Raw genomic sequence first — 15,590 nt, 5'->3', positions numbered from 1 at the left:
CATTAAGGACCCTAATCACACAGGACATCCCCTCTTCTCATTACCACCATCAGGGAGGAGGTACCCCAGACGCACACCCAGCATCTGAGCAACACCTTCTTATCCTGCTCCATCAGATGTATGAATGGTCCATGAATCCATGAACACCACCTCTCCATTCTTCATTTGCACTATTTATTGATTTTATTTTTTATTGTAACCTAGTAATTTTTGTACGTCTTGCACTTAAGCGCCAGGCCAGGCTGAAAAGTTCAGGGTGTCAGGGCCGGCGGCAAGGGACGGGCCAGGCCAGTTCAGCTCACTGCTCCACAGCGTTTACTCGGCTGAACTGAGGCTGCAGCTTCATGCCTGTGGATGGACTTTCTTTCATAAACTTCAGGTCTGAATGCTATTTGCTTATTTTTATTGTTTGCATGATTTGTTTATTTTAACCACTTGGTCAAGCATTGGACTAGCTACCTGAAGGTTGTGAGTTCGAGCCCCAGCCGAGGGAACATGTTGGGTCCTTGAGCAAGGCACTTAACTACGCATTGCTCTGCGACGACACTGGTGCCAAGCTGTATGGGTCCTAATGCCCTTCCCTTGGACAACATCGATGTCATGGAGAGGGGAGACTTGCAGCATGGGCAACTGCTGGTCTTCCATACAAACTTGCCCAGTCCTGCGCCCTGGAGAGTGAAGACTTTCCAGGTGCAGATTCATGATCTCGCAAGACTAATGGATGCCTTTTTAAATTTTTTTTCCCTGCACTTTCCCTGGGTGTTTGATGGTCCTCTTTTTTTAAACGTTTTTTTGGGGGGTTTCTTCATTTCATGGCTGCCTGTAAGGAGACGAATCTCAAGGTTGTATAATGTATACACGCTCTGAACTTTGAACTGTACTGCTGCCGCAATTTTCATGACATATGTCAGTGATAATAAACCTGGTCTGAGTCTGAATTAGGTAGAGTATTGAATGCTACAGATCGAGGATATAATGTGTTGATCTTACATGGAATATATCTAAGATTTGTGCTCCACAATACTTGCACACCTTTCTCATGGTGTCTTGGAATGAAAGCTTTTCATGTGATTAACTGGTTCTGCTGATCAATATCCAGCCAAGATCAGATGAGACTGCCCTACGATAACTCTTTTCATCCCTACAGCTGAGAAATGTGTTGTACACAAAGCTTCATCTCTGCAGACAGTTTCAATGAACTAGCAAATCTCTAGCCTAATTGTATTTTTTAATGTTTATACTCTGCAGAGCGTTGTAAAAGATACAAGAGACTGCCGATGCTGGAACCTGGAACAACAAATAACCTGCTCGAGGAACTCAGCAGAAACACACACAAAATGCTGGAGGAACTCAGCAGGCCGGACAGTATCTATGGAAAAAAAGTACAGTCGACATTTCAGGCTGAAACATCGACTGTACTCCTTTTCTAGATGCTACCTGACCTGCTGAGTTCCTCCAGCATTTTGTGCATGTTGCTCGGATTTCCAACCTCTGCAGATCTTCTCTTGTTTGTGAGGAACTCAGCAGGTCCAGCATTGTCTGTGGGGGAAAAGTGATTGACGATGATTGTTGTTGAAACCCTGCATTGGACTAGTAATAAAACCCATTGATTCAGAATACTCAAGTGTTATGTAAAACATAGGACATAGAACAGTAAGCACAGAAACAGGTCATTCGGTCCACAGTGTTGTGCCGAACCAGATAAAAAGCAAATCAAAAACAGCTGAAGAGTAATCCCTCCTACCTACACCATCTCCATATCCCTCCATCTTCCTAACATCCATGTGCCTATCCAAAAGCCTCGAACGTATTTGTCTCTATACTAGGCAGAGCATTCCAGGCATACATAACTCTCTGAGTACAAAAACTTACCCCTCTCATCCCCCCTGAACTTACCACCTCTCACCTTCGATGCATGCCCTCTGGTCTCTATAATGTGGAATAGACAATAGACAATAGGTGCAGGCGTAGGCCATTCAGCCCTTCGAGCCAGCACCACCATTCACTGTGATCATGGCTGAGCATCCACAATCAGTATCCAGTTCCTGCCTTATCCCCATAACCTTTGATTCCACTATCGTTAAGAGCTTTATCCATCTCTTTCTTGAAGGCAACCAGAGACTTGGCCTCCACAGCCTTCTGGGGCACAGCATTCCATATATCCAACACTCTCTGGGTGAAAAAGTTTTTCCTCAACTCCCTTCTAAATGGCCTACCCCTTATTCTTAAACCGTGGCCTCTGGTTCTGGACTCACCCATCAGCGGGAACATGCTTCCTGCCTTCAGCGTGTCCAATCCCTTAATAATCTTATATGTTTCAATAAGATCCCCTCTCAGCCTTCTGAATTCCAGAGTATACAAGCCCAGTCGCTCCAATCTCCAATAGAATGGCCAGAGGATGCAGGAGTCAAAATGAAATTTAAAGTCAAGTAAATGTATTATCAATTACATATTTGTCACCGTATACGACCTTGAGATTAATTTTCTTTCAGGCATAAACAGGAAAATAAAGAAATACAACAGAATTTATGAAAAAAACTATACACAAATAAAGATAACAAACAACCAATGTGTAAAAGAAGATTAAATATGCAAGTTTTCAAATAATTAAAAAGTAAAATTAAATAAATATTGACAACATGAGTAGTAGAGTCCTTGAAAGTGTGTCTGTAGGCCGTAGAATCAACTCAGTTGAGGTGAGTGAAGTTATCCACCTCGTCAGGGAAATTCTAGGCAGTTTCTATAATAGGTTACTGTTACTGTACATGGTCGGCACAACATTGTGGGCTGAAGGGCCTGTAATATGCTGTAGATTTCTATGTTCTATGTTCTATGATTGTCGTAAGGTATCGGTCACTATACAAATGGAATGTTTCTGTTGAAAGTTCATTGAACCTAAATTTGATTCTCTCTCCATAGAAACTATTCAACCTTAAGGAATTTCTGAATCTAAAATAAAAACAGAAAATGCTGCCAACCAGCATTGTGGCGGCTTTGAAATAAGTTCAGCCTATCAGATCTATGCTTGATGCGGGCACAAAAGCTCAACATTCCCATGACCCTTTCCCTACCTTACATCCTACTAACTATCCCAGACAATTCCTTTCTGAAAGTTTTGTTTCTCTTCTGCAAATGCAAAATTTACACGTATGATGCACCACAGGAAGCGTCCTATTGGGATGCATCACGGCTTGGTATGGCAACTGCTCTGCCTGAGGCCAGGGGAATCTCCAGAGAGTTATCACTGCTGCTCAGCGCATCACATATACCAGCCTCTGCTCCATGGACTCCACCGACATTTCCGACTGCGTCAGGAAAACAGCTAACATAATAGAAAACCAGACCCACCCCCTTCATTCTCTCTTCTCTTCACCTCCCATCAGACAGAAGCTACATAAGCTTGAGAACACACACCAACAGACTCAAGGACAGCTTCGATCCCGCTGTTATCAGGCTCTTAAATGGCCCTCTCATTCTCTAAAGATGAACTCTTGATCTCCCAGTTTACCGTGTTGTGGCCTTCGCATTTTATTTTCCGACCTGCACTGCACTTTCTCTGTAACTGTAGCACTTACTATCTTTCAACCCTTAGGTTCTTGAACAAAGGGGATAACCACACTCACTTGCCCCATCATTGAAATGCTCCCACAACCGCTGATCTCACTTTAAGGACGCTTTATCTCATTATTTTATGTTCTCGCTATCAGTTGCAAAAAGACAGAATGTGTGCTGATATCCAAAAACAAGGAGAATCCTATCTGCAGGCTGAGAATAAACGGGGAAGACATAAAACAGAACTTTTGCTACTTAGGAAGCTGGGTGAGATCAGATGGCAGGTGCGACATGGACATCAAAAGAAGAATAGGGATGGCAAAAGACACCTTTATGAGAATGAAGAGTATATTGACCAATACTAAACTAGGCATGACAACCCGCCTCAGAGTACTGAAATGTTACATTTATCCAGTTATGTTATATGGCTCAGAATGTTGAACAATATCTAGTGACATGAGGAAACGAATTGTTGTAGTAAAAATATGGATTTTGAGGAGGATGCAAAGAATATCATGGACAAAATGAATATCTAACAGGATATCATGAACAGAGCAAACACAAAAAGAGAAATAATGTATGAGATCATGAAAAGGCAATGTAACTTCATTGGACACGTGATTAGGAAAAAAGAGTTAGAATGCACGGTAATTATGGGAAAGATTGAAGGGAAGAAAGCAAGAGGAAGACAAAGACAAATGATGAGGAAGACAAAGACAAATGATGATGGAGACAGCAGCCAGAGAACTGGAAATGAATACCAATGAATTGATCCACTTGACCCGAAACAGGAGTGTGTGGGCCATGGCAGTCAAAGCTCAAACTGGGCATGGCACCTGAAGATGATGATGATTGCTGTTTATGTCTATTTGCACTTGCACAGTTTGTTGTCTTCTGCACTCTGGTTGATCTTTCATTGATCCTGTTACAGTTACTGTTCTATAGATTTGCTGAGTATGCCCACAAGAAAAACAAACTCAGGGTTGCACATGGTGACATACTGTATATGTACTTTGATAATAAATTTAACTTTGAACTTCGAACTATAATCTGCATTATTTTATTTTTATATTCTTTTTAATTACCTCAAATTGCTTATACATTCTTATGAAGGCGGCATCCATCATCCAGGATGCTCACCACTTAGGACATGCCCTCTTCTTGTTACCACCGCAGGTACACACTCGATGCTACGGAGAAAAGCTTCTCCTCTCCACCATCATTTCTCTGAATGGTTCATGAATACCACCAAGAACACAATGGAGTACTTGGTAAATGGGAGACTTTCAGAAGTGAAATTTTGAGAGTACAAAACTTGTGTGTCCCTGTCAGAATAAATGGTAAAGATAACAGGTGTAGGAAACCTTGGTTTACAAGGCATATTGAGGAGGAGCATAGCAGGTATAGGCAGGTAGGAACAAATGAGGTGGTTATGAAGTATACAGAATGTAAGAAAACACTTTAGAAAGAAATCAGGAGGGCTAAAAGAAGGCATGAGGCATGAAATTCTTTCTCTTCGCAGGATATCTGTAGAATTCCTTAGGGTTCTCATTCACCTTGTCTGCTAGGCAAGGTGAATGAGAACCCTAAGGAATTCTACAGATACTCTGCAAACAAAAAGAATTTCTAGATGTATAATGTGACATTAAATGTACCTATTGAAACTTATTGGTATTTTAACAGCAAAAGGATTGCAAGGGATAAAAACTGGTCCCCTGGAACATCAGAATGGTAATCCATGTGAGAAGCCTAAATAGATTGAAATTTCTTGGATCCATTTTTTCACTCAGGACATGGACAGAGTCAATAGAAATGAAGCAAAGTGTCATCAGCTTCATGGATCATATACAGATTGCAGAGGAGGAGGTGTTTGCTGTCCGGAGGCAAATTAGGGTGGATGAATCCCCAGCGCCTGACAAGGTGTTTCCACGGACCCTGTGGGAGGCAGGTGCAGAAATTGCTGGGACCCTTGCAGAGGTATTCTGATTGGCTGCATCATCGTCTGGTGTGGGGAGGGGTGGGGTGGTGGTGGTGGGGGTTGCTACTGCACAGATCGAAGTAAGCTGCAGAGAGCTGTAAGATTAGTGAGCTCTATTTTGGATACTAGCCTCCACAGTATCCAATACATCTTCATGGTACGGTGCCTCAAAAAGGCGGTGTCCATTATTAAGGAGCCCCACCACCCAGGACTCTTCTCATGGTTACCATCAGGGAGGAGGTACAGGAGCCTGAAGGCACACACTCAACGATTCAGGAACAGTTTCTTCCCCTCTGCCATCCGATTTCTGAATGGACATTGAACCCATGAACACTACCTCACTACATCTTTATTTCTGTTTTTATACTACTTATTTAATTTAATTATTTAATATATATATATGTAAAAAATTCTATAATTTAGTTTTGTTTTCTATATTTATCATGTACTGCATTATTCTGCGACAGCAAAGTAAAAAAATTTCACGACATATGCAGGTGATATTAAACTTGGTTCTGATTCCGATATTTAAATCACCTGTAGCAACAGGTGATGTACCAGCAGATTGGAAGATAGCCAGTGTTGTTCTGCTGTTTAAGAAAGGCTCTAAAAATAAACCAGGAAATTGTAGGCCAGTGAGCCTGACATCAGTATTGGGAAAGTTATTAGAAGGTATTCTAAGGGACCGGATATATAAGAATTTAGATAGACATGGACTGATTAAGGATGACTTCGTGCGAGGTAGGTCATGCCTAATCAATCTTCCTCTGGTAAAATGGCGGCACTTTCAAACTCAGGATTGGTGCTATGTCCATTGTTGTTTGCATCTGTGTCAATGATCTGGTTGATAATGTGTATAACTGGATCAGCAAATTTGTGGAAGATACCAAGACTGGGGGTACAGCAGACAGCAAAGAAGGCTATCATGGCTTGCAGCGAGATATGGGCCAGATGGAATTCAATGCAGACAAGTGTGAGGTATTGCACTTTGGAAGAACCAATCAGGGTAGGTCTTACACAGTGAATGGTAGGGCACTGGGGAGTACGGTAGAACAAAGGGATCTGGGAATACGAGTCCATAATTTATTGTAAATGGCTTCACATGTAGATAGGGTTGTAAAGAAAGCTGTTGGCACAATAGCCATCATAAATCAGTGTATTGTGTACAAGAGATGGGATGTTATGTTGAAGTTGTATAAGACATTGGTGAGGCCTAATTTGGAGTATTGTGTGCAGTTTTGGTCATCTACCTACAAGAAAGATGTAAATAAGATTGAAAGGGTGCAGAGAAAATTTACAAGGCTGTTGCCAAATCTGGGGGACCTGAGTTATAAAGAAAGATTAACTAGGTTAGGACTTTATTCCTTGGAGCATAGATTAGAGGGGATTTAAAAGAGCTATACAAAATTACGAGTGTCTAGATAGAGTAAACGCAAGCAGGCTTTTTCCACTGAGGTTGGAGGGGATTACAACTTGAGGTCATGGGTTAAGGATGGAAGGTAAAAAGCTTAAGGAGAACTTCTTCACGCAGAGGGTCATGAGAGTGTGGAACAAGTGATGCATTTGAGCTCGATTTCAATGTTTTAAGTGAAGTTTAGAGAGGTGCATGGATGGTAGGGGAATGGAGGGCAATCGTTCCGGTGCAAGTCAATTAAAGTAGTTTGGCATAGACTAAATGGGCTGAAGGGCCTGTCCCTGTGCTGTACTTTCCTATAACTCTATGACTGCCTCCTGCTGGAGGAACTCAGTAGGTCAGGCAGCATCTATAGAGAGGATTATATTCTTTATATTACCTTGATGTTCTTACATATTGCATGATCTGACTGGTGACATATAAAACAAAGCTTTTCACTGTATCTTAGCACATGTGACAACAATAAACCAATACCAATAACAGGGCAGTGAATCGCAGATCATATTGTAAACACAAGAGATTCTGCTGATGCTGGAAACCCTAAGCAACATACACAAAATGCTGGAGGAACTCAGCAGGTCAGGCAACATCTATGGAAATGAATAAACAGTCACCATTTCAGGCCGAGACCCTTCATTAGAACTGGAAAGGAAAGGAGAAGACACCGAAATAAAAAGGTGGGGGGCGGAAGGAGGCTAGCAAGAAGGTGTTAGAGGAAGCCAAGTGGGTAGGAAAAATAAAGGGATGGAGAGGTATCATATTTCAAATTTAGGTCAATGACCTTTCATCTGAATCCTGCATTTATATATAAACTTTAAGACATAGAACATAGATCATAGGACATAGAAATCTACAGCACATTACAGGCCCTTTGGCCCACAATATTGTGCCAACCATGTAACCTAATCTAGAAACTGCCTAGAATTTCCCTAGCGCATAGCCCTCTAGTTTTCTAAGCTCCATGTACCTACCTAGGAGTCTTTTAAAAGACTCTATTGTATCCATCTCCACCACCATCGCCGGCAGTGCATTCCACGTACCCACCATGCACAGTGTAAAAAACTTACCCCTGACATCCCCTCTGTACCTATTTCCAAGCACCTTAAAACCATGCTCCTCTATGTTAGCATTTCAGCCCTGGGAAAAAGCCTCTGGCTATCCACACAATCAATGCCTCAAATCATCTTATACACCTCTTTCAGATCACCTCTCATCCTCCATCGCTCCAAGGAAAAAAGGCCGAGTTCACTCAACCTATCTCATAAGGCATGCTCTCCAATCCAGGCAACATCCTTGTAAATCTCCTCTGGACTCTTTCTACAGAATCCACATCCTTCCTGTAGTGAGGTGACCAGAACTGAACACAGTACTCCAAGTGGGGTCTGACCAAGGTCTTATATACCTCATGGCTCTTGAACTCAATCCCACGGTTGATGAATGCCAGTACACCATGCACCTTCTTAACAGCAATGTCACTGTGTTCTCTCAGTGTCCATAAACATATTCTCTGTACAAAAGTGTATGATCACATGCCTCCTACATCTTTCATCCAAAATTTTAAATCAATTCCTGTTGGTCCTTTGGGAGCATCTTCCTTCTCTTTATGTGGATAAGTTGGGCATGATCTTATACATGTCTAACAGGTCTCCACTCTGCTCCAAGGAGAACACCTCAGCTTCTACTTTTTAACAGAACTCTCTCATCCCTTCATTCCATTATTAGCAGAGCAGACAGGGTGGTGGAAATAGAAATCATTGCCAGATTTAAGGGGACCATGACGGGAACCTTCACCCAGAGGATGGTGAGAGCGTGGAATGAACTGCCAGCAGAAGTGATGGATAGGGGTTCGATTTCAACATGTAAGATAAATCTGGATAGATACATGGATAGGAGGAATATAGAGGGCTATAGTCCAGGTGCAGGTCACTGGGACTTGGCCGACTAATAGTTCAGCATGGACTAGATGGGCCAAAGGGCCTGTGTCAGTGCTGTAGTACTCTTCGACTCTTTGACTCTATTTAACAAGTATCTAGATAAGCATTTCAAAAAGACATCGCCTAAGGGTAATGGACCAAGTGTTGGGATGTGGGAGTAGCTGAACTGCATTTTAGTCAGATTGGACCTGACTGGAATCTTAATTAAAAACAGAAGTAGCTGGAGATACAGTGCAAATCAGACAGCACATGAGGAAAAACAGAGTGATTAAAATGGCACACCAAGTGGCTATATTTCATTAGGAATCTGAGGACATTCGGTATGTAACTAAAAACTCCTACAAATTTCTATAGCTGTACAGGAGCGAGCATTCTGACTTGTTTCATCACAGCCTGGTAGGGAAGCTCCAAGACATGGGATCACAAGAGGCTGCAGAGCGTTGTCGACTCAGCCAGCTCCCTCCCCACCTTCAAGGACATCCTCGAGAGGCAGTGCCTCAAGAAGACAGCACCCATTATTAAGGACACTCGCCAGCTGGGACATGCCCTCCTCTTGTCACTACCATCAGGGAGGAGGTACAGTAGCCTAAAGGTTCAGAGACAGCTTTTTCCCCCTCTGCCATCAGGTTTCTGAACAGTTCATGAATACTACCTCATGCTGGAGGAACTCATCATGCCAGCTACATCTGTGGAGAGGAACGAAGAGTCATCATTTTGGGCCAAGGCCCTTCATCAGGGTCTCCACCAAAGTTAATCTAAAAAACCTACCTCTGGCATGACGCCCGCCCCGATACTTTCCTCAATTGCTTTAAACTATGCTTCCTGGTATTAGTTAAATCGATGCTGGGAAAATGGAGCTGGTTGTCCACTCTGTCTATGCCTTTTATACACCTTTATCAAGTCACTCCTTATCCTCCTTCGCGCCAAAGACAGACTCTTTAGTTGGCTCAAAGATGAGAAAATCTGCAGATGCTGGAAATCCAAGCAATGCACACAAAATGCTGGAGGATCTCAGCAGGCCAGGCAGCATCTATGGAAAAGAGTAAACAGTCGACGTTTCGGGCCAAGACACTTCATCAGTGCTCTCTGGCCTGCTGAGTTCCTCCAGCATTTTGTGTGTGTTGCTCCTTATCTTGCTTATCCTTTCATCATAAGACATGCTCTATTATCTTGCAGCGTCCTAGTAAATCTCCTCTGCACCCTCTCTGAAGGTTTCATATCCTTCTAAACACAATATTCCAGACTGTGGTCAAAGTAGAGGTTTATAAAGTTGCAAAATTCTCTGTTCCTCCACACTGCTAAGAACCCTGCCATTAACGCTGTACTCTGGCTTCAAGTTCGACCTTTCCAAAGAGTATAACTTCGCACTCTCCGGATTGAATTCCATCTCAAAGTTCAAAGTTCAAAGTAAGTTTGTTATCAAATTGCAGAAATGTCATCAAACCACGAGACTCATTTTCTTACGGCCACTCACAGGAGAACAAAGAACTACAATAGAATCAATGAAAAGCTACACACATCTGCCAATTCACAGCCTAGTTCTGTATCCTATCAACGCCCAAATGTAACCTAATACAACCTTCAACACCATCCACAACTCCGCCATTGAAGATACACTTCAGTCATCACTAACACAAGAGATTCTGCAAATGCTGGAATTTACTTCAAGGTTGCGTAATGCAAATATCCTCCCTAGACGAACCAGAGACATTTATTAACTTTAGCAAATTGTGCTGAATCTCTGTTGTTGACATTGGATCATGACATCAAACAAAGTCAGAGTCAGAATCAGGTCTATTTTCACTGAAATGTGTTGTTCTGCAGCAGCAGTACAGTGGAATACATGATATTACAGGAAAGATTCTAGCATGGATAAAGCAGTGTTTGATTGGCAGGAGGCAAAGAGTGGGAATAAAGTTGGCTGACAGTGATCAGTGGTGTTCCATAGGGAACTATATTGGGACTGCATTTTTTACATTATATGTCAAGGACTTGGATGATAGAATTGATGGCTTTGTGGCCAAGTTTGCGGATGACACTAAGATAAGTGGGGTGGCGGGAAGCAGGTAGTTTTGAGGAAGTAAATGAGTCTACAGAAGGATTCAGACAGATTAGGAAAGTGGGCAAAGAAGTGGCAGATGGAATCCAGTGTCGGGAAGTGTATGGTCATGCACTTTGTTAGAAGAAATAAAAGGGTAGACAATTTTCTCAATGGAGAGAAAATTCAAAAATCTGAGCACAAAGGACTTAGGAATCCTTGTGCTGGATTCCCTAAAGATTAACTTGCAGGTTGAGTCTGTGGTGAGGAAAGCAAATGCAATGTTGGCATTCATTCCAAGACGACTAAAATATAAAAGCAAGGATGTAATGCTGAGGCTTTATAAGGCACAGGTGAGGCCTCACTTGGAATATTGTGAGCAGTTTTGAGCTCCTTATCTAAGAAAGGATGTGGTGACATTGGAGTGGTTTCAAAGGACGTTCATGAAAATGATTCCAGGATTGAAAAGCTTGTCATATGAGGAGCATTTGATGGTTCTAGGGCTGTACTCACTGGAATTCAGAAGAATGAGGGGTGACCTCATTGAAACCTATCAAATGTTGAAATGCCTCAGTAGAGTGGATGTGAAGAGGATGTATTCTATGGTGGGAGAGTCTAACACCAGAGGACAGAGCCTCAGAATAGAGGGGCATCCATTTAGAACAGAGGCGAGGAGGAATTTCTTTACCCAGAGAGTGATGAATCTGGAATTCGTTCCCACAGGAGGCCAAGTCATTGGGTATATTTAAGGCAGAGATTGATCGATTCTTGATTAGTCAGGGTACGAAGGGGTACAGGGAGAAAGCAGGAGATTGGGACTAAGAGGGAAAATGTATCAGCCTTGGTGAAATGGCAGAGCAGACTTGATGGGAAAAATAGCCTAATTCTGCTCCTATATCTTATGGTCTAATACATAATAAAAAAACAATAAATTACAATAAGAAATATATAAAAAATTATATTAAATAATTAGTGCAAAAAGAGAACATAAATATTGAGATAGTGTTCTGATAGCGGAGGGGAAGTAGCAATTCCTAAAATGTTGAATGTGGGTCTTCCTATACATTCTCTCAGATGGTAGTAAGAGCATGTCCTGTGTGATGGGGTCCTTCCACAGGCTGAGATTAGAAGAAGTAAAACGGGGGATTTAAGATGGTAGTAACTGTGAAGGTTAATGGCATCCTTTAAGATAATGGAAAGAAGTAGTTACAAAGATAAAGCTACACACACAAACTGCTGGAGGAACTCAGCAGGGTAGGCAGCATCTTTGGAAATGAATAGTCAATGTTTCAGGCCGAGATGCTTCTTCAGGACTGAGAAGAAAGGGGGAAGGTGCCAAAATAAATAGAAGGCTGGAGGAGAAGGAGGATAACTGGAAGGTGATTGGTGGAATCAGGTGGGTGGGAAAGGTCAACGGCTGGTGAAGAAGGAATCTGATAGGAGGGGAGAGCCAACCATGGGAGAAAGAGAAGGAGGAGGTGACCCCGGAGGAAGTAGCAGGCAGTTGAAAAGAGGTAAAAGTTCAGAGTGGGGGATAGAAATGGGAGAGTGGGGGAATTTGTTAACCAGAAAGAGAAATCGATGCTCATGCCATCAGGTTGGAGGCTACCCAAATAGAAGATAAGGTGTTGCTCCTCCACCCTGAGGGTGGCCTCATCTTGGCACACTGAAAGGGAATGGGAATTGGAATTAAAATGTTTGGCCACCAGGAAGTCCCACTTGTGATGAATGGTGCAGAGGTTGCTTGATGAAGTGGTCCCTCAATTTATGACAGATCTCAGCAAAGTAGAAGAGGCCGCATTGGGAGCACTGGACACATTATGTGATCCCAGCAGATATGCAGGTGAAATGTTGCCTCACCTGGAAGTACTGCCTGAAGCCCGGAATGGAGGTGAGGGAGGAGGTGTATGGGCAGGTACAGCACTCAAGCCACTTGCAGGGATAAGTGCTGGGAGGGAGATTAGAGGGGAGGGACGAATAGACAAAGGAACTGGGGAGGGAGCGGTCCCTGCAGAAAGTGATGGGTGGGAGGAAGGTAAAGATAAGTTTAATGATAGGATCCCTTTGGAAATGGCAGAAGTTGTGGAGATTAGTGTGTTGAACGCGGAGGTTGAAGGCGTGGTAGGTAAGGGCAAGAGGAACTCCATTACTATTAAGGCAGTGGGAAGATGGGGTAAGTGCAGATGTTCGGGAAATGTAGGAGATGCGGGTGAGGGAAACAACAATAGTGGAGGGAGGGAAACCCCATTCTTTAAAGAAGGAGGACATCGCTGAGAACAGATATGGTAGAGGTGAAGAAACTGAGAAATGGGAATAGTATTTTTGCAGGAGAATAAGGTGGGGAAGTGGTGTAGATGAAAGCCATTTATTCATTGGAGTATAGGAGTCTGAGAAGTGATCTTATGGGGATTATAGAATCAGGAGAATATAGATAGGGTCAATGTGAAGAGTAATTTTTCCCATGGTTCAGAAATCAAGAATTAGAGGATCTAGGTAAAAGAAAAGAGGGGAGAAATTAATAAGAACCTGAGGGGCCACCTTTTTACCCTGAGTATGTTATGTCCAGAGAATTCACTATAATTGCTTAAAATCGCCACTATTTTGTATTTATTTACTCATTGAGATACAGTGCGGAGTGGGCCTTTGATCCGTGCCTCCCAGAAAACCCCTGGCCTAATCACGAGACAATTTACAATGAAACATTAACCTACCAACCGGGATGTCATTGGACTGTGGGAGGGAACCGGAGCACCCATGCGAAACCCACGCGGTCACGGGGAGAATGTGTAATCTCCTTACAGGCAGCAGTGGGAATTGAACCCGGGTCACCTGTACTGCCAAACATTGTGCTAACTGCTAAGCTACTATGCCACCCTACTATGCAGGCAAAAGAGTCAGCATGGATTTACGAAGGGGAAATCATGTTTGACTAATCTTCTGGCATTTTTTGAGGCTGTAACTATGAAAATGGACAAGGGAGAGCCAGTGGATGTAGTGTACCTGGACTTTCAGAAAGCCTTTGATAAGGTCCTACATAGGAGATTAGTTGGCAAAATTAGAGCACGTGGTATTGGGGGTAGCGTACTGACATGGATAGAAAATTGGTTGGCAGACAGGAAACAAAGAGTAGGGATTAATGGACCCCTTTCAGAATGGCAGGCGGTGACTAGTGGGGTACCGCAAGGCTCGGTGCTGGGACCGCAGCTATTTATAATATGCATTAATGATTTAGATGAAGGGATTAAAAGTAACATTAGCAAATTTGCAGATGACACAAAGCTGGGTGGCAGTGTGAAATGTGCGGAGGATGTTAAGATAATGCAGGATGACTTGGACAGGTTGGGTGAGTGGGCAGATACATGGCAGATGCAGTTTAATGTGGATAAATGTGAGGTTATCCACTTTGGTGGCAAGAACAGGAAGTCAGATTACTATTTGAATGGTGTCAAGTTAGGAAAAGGGGAAGTACAATAAGATCTAGGTGTCCTTGTTCATCAGTCACTGAAAGTAGGCATGCAGATACAGCAGGCAGTGAAGAAAGCTAATGGCATGTTCATAACATAGGGAGTTGAGTATAGGAGCAAAGAGGTCCTTCTGCAGTTGTACAGGGCCCTGGTGAGACCACACCTGGAGTATTGTGTACAGTTTTGGTCTCCAAATTTGAGGAAGGACATTCTTGCTATTGAGGGAGTGCAGCGGAGTTTCATGAGGTTAATTCCTGGGATGGCGTGACTGTCATATATTGAAAGATTGGAGTCACTGGGTTTGTATACACTGGAATTTAGAAGGATGAGAGGGGATCTGATTGAGACATATAAGATTATTAAGGGATTGGACACACTAGAGGCGGGAAACATGTTTCTGATGTTGGGGGAGTCCAGAACCAGATGCCACAATTTGAGAATAAGGGGTAGGCCATTTAGAATGGAGTTGAGGAAAAACTTTTTCACCCAGAGAGTTGTGGATCTGTGGAATGCTCTGCCTCAGAAGGCAGTGGAGGCCAATTCTCTGGATGCTTTCAAGAAAGAGTTAGATAGAGCTCTTAATGATAGTGGAGAGAAGGGATATGGGGAGACGGCAGGAACGGGGTACTGATTGTGGATGATCAGCCATGATCACAGTGAATGGCAGTGCTGGCTTGAAGGGCCGAGTGGCCTACTCCTGCACTTATTGTCTATTGTCTATTGTCTAAGAGAGGGGAAAGATTTAATAAGAACCTTTTTACTGGGAATGAGCTGCCAGAGGAAATGGTTGAGGTAGTTGCAATAACAACATTTAAAATACACGTGGATGGGTACATAGATAGGAAAGGTTTAGAGGGATTTATGCCAAATACAGGCAAATGGGGGCCAGCTCAGATGAGTATCCTGGTCGGCATGGACGAAATGGGCCAAAGGGCCTGTTTTCATGGTGTAACATTTTACAGCTCTATAACATTAATTTATTGAGCCTTTAATCTCTTAAGCACTTCAGGTGGCTCAACCTTAATCTTCTATACACAAGTCTAGCCTCAATTAATCTTAAACTATCATTATTATTTAAATATATGTTGAGCTGGCATTTAGGAATGATAACAGCATAGAGCTGCATTTTTTTTCTTCGTCTGTAGCTTGTCACAGACCTTCCCTTTGTTCCTGAAGGTGACACCTCTCCTTTATCAGACGTAATGGAACA

The 15,590-nt window shown here is 42.8% G+C and overlaps 1 protein-coding gene across 4 annotated transcripts in view; it reads right to left on the bottom strand.

Annotated features, from left to right (window-relative positions):
• Positions 1–15,590, bottom strand: part of LOC134355415 (solute carrier family 26 member 9-like) — a 157,182-nt gene that overhangs the window by 98,562 nt on the left and 43,030 nt on the right. The gene's annotated exons all lie outside the window — the stretch shown is intronic.

The sequence above is a fragment of the Mobula hypostoma genome, chromosome 13, assembly GCF_963921235.1.
Source record: "Mobula hypostoma chromosome 13, sMobHyp1.1, whole genome shotgun sequence".
Taxonomy (NCBI): domain Eukaryota; kingdom Metazoa; phylum Chordata; class Chondrichthyes; order Myliobatiformes; family Myliobatidae; genus Mobula; species Mobula hypostoma.
Note: the sequence above shows the minus strand (reverse complement) of the source record. Positions and strands in the feature narration are given on the sequence as shown.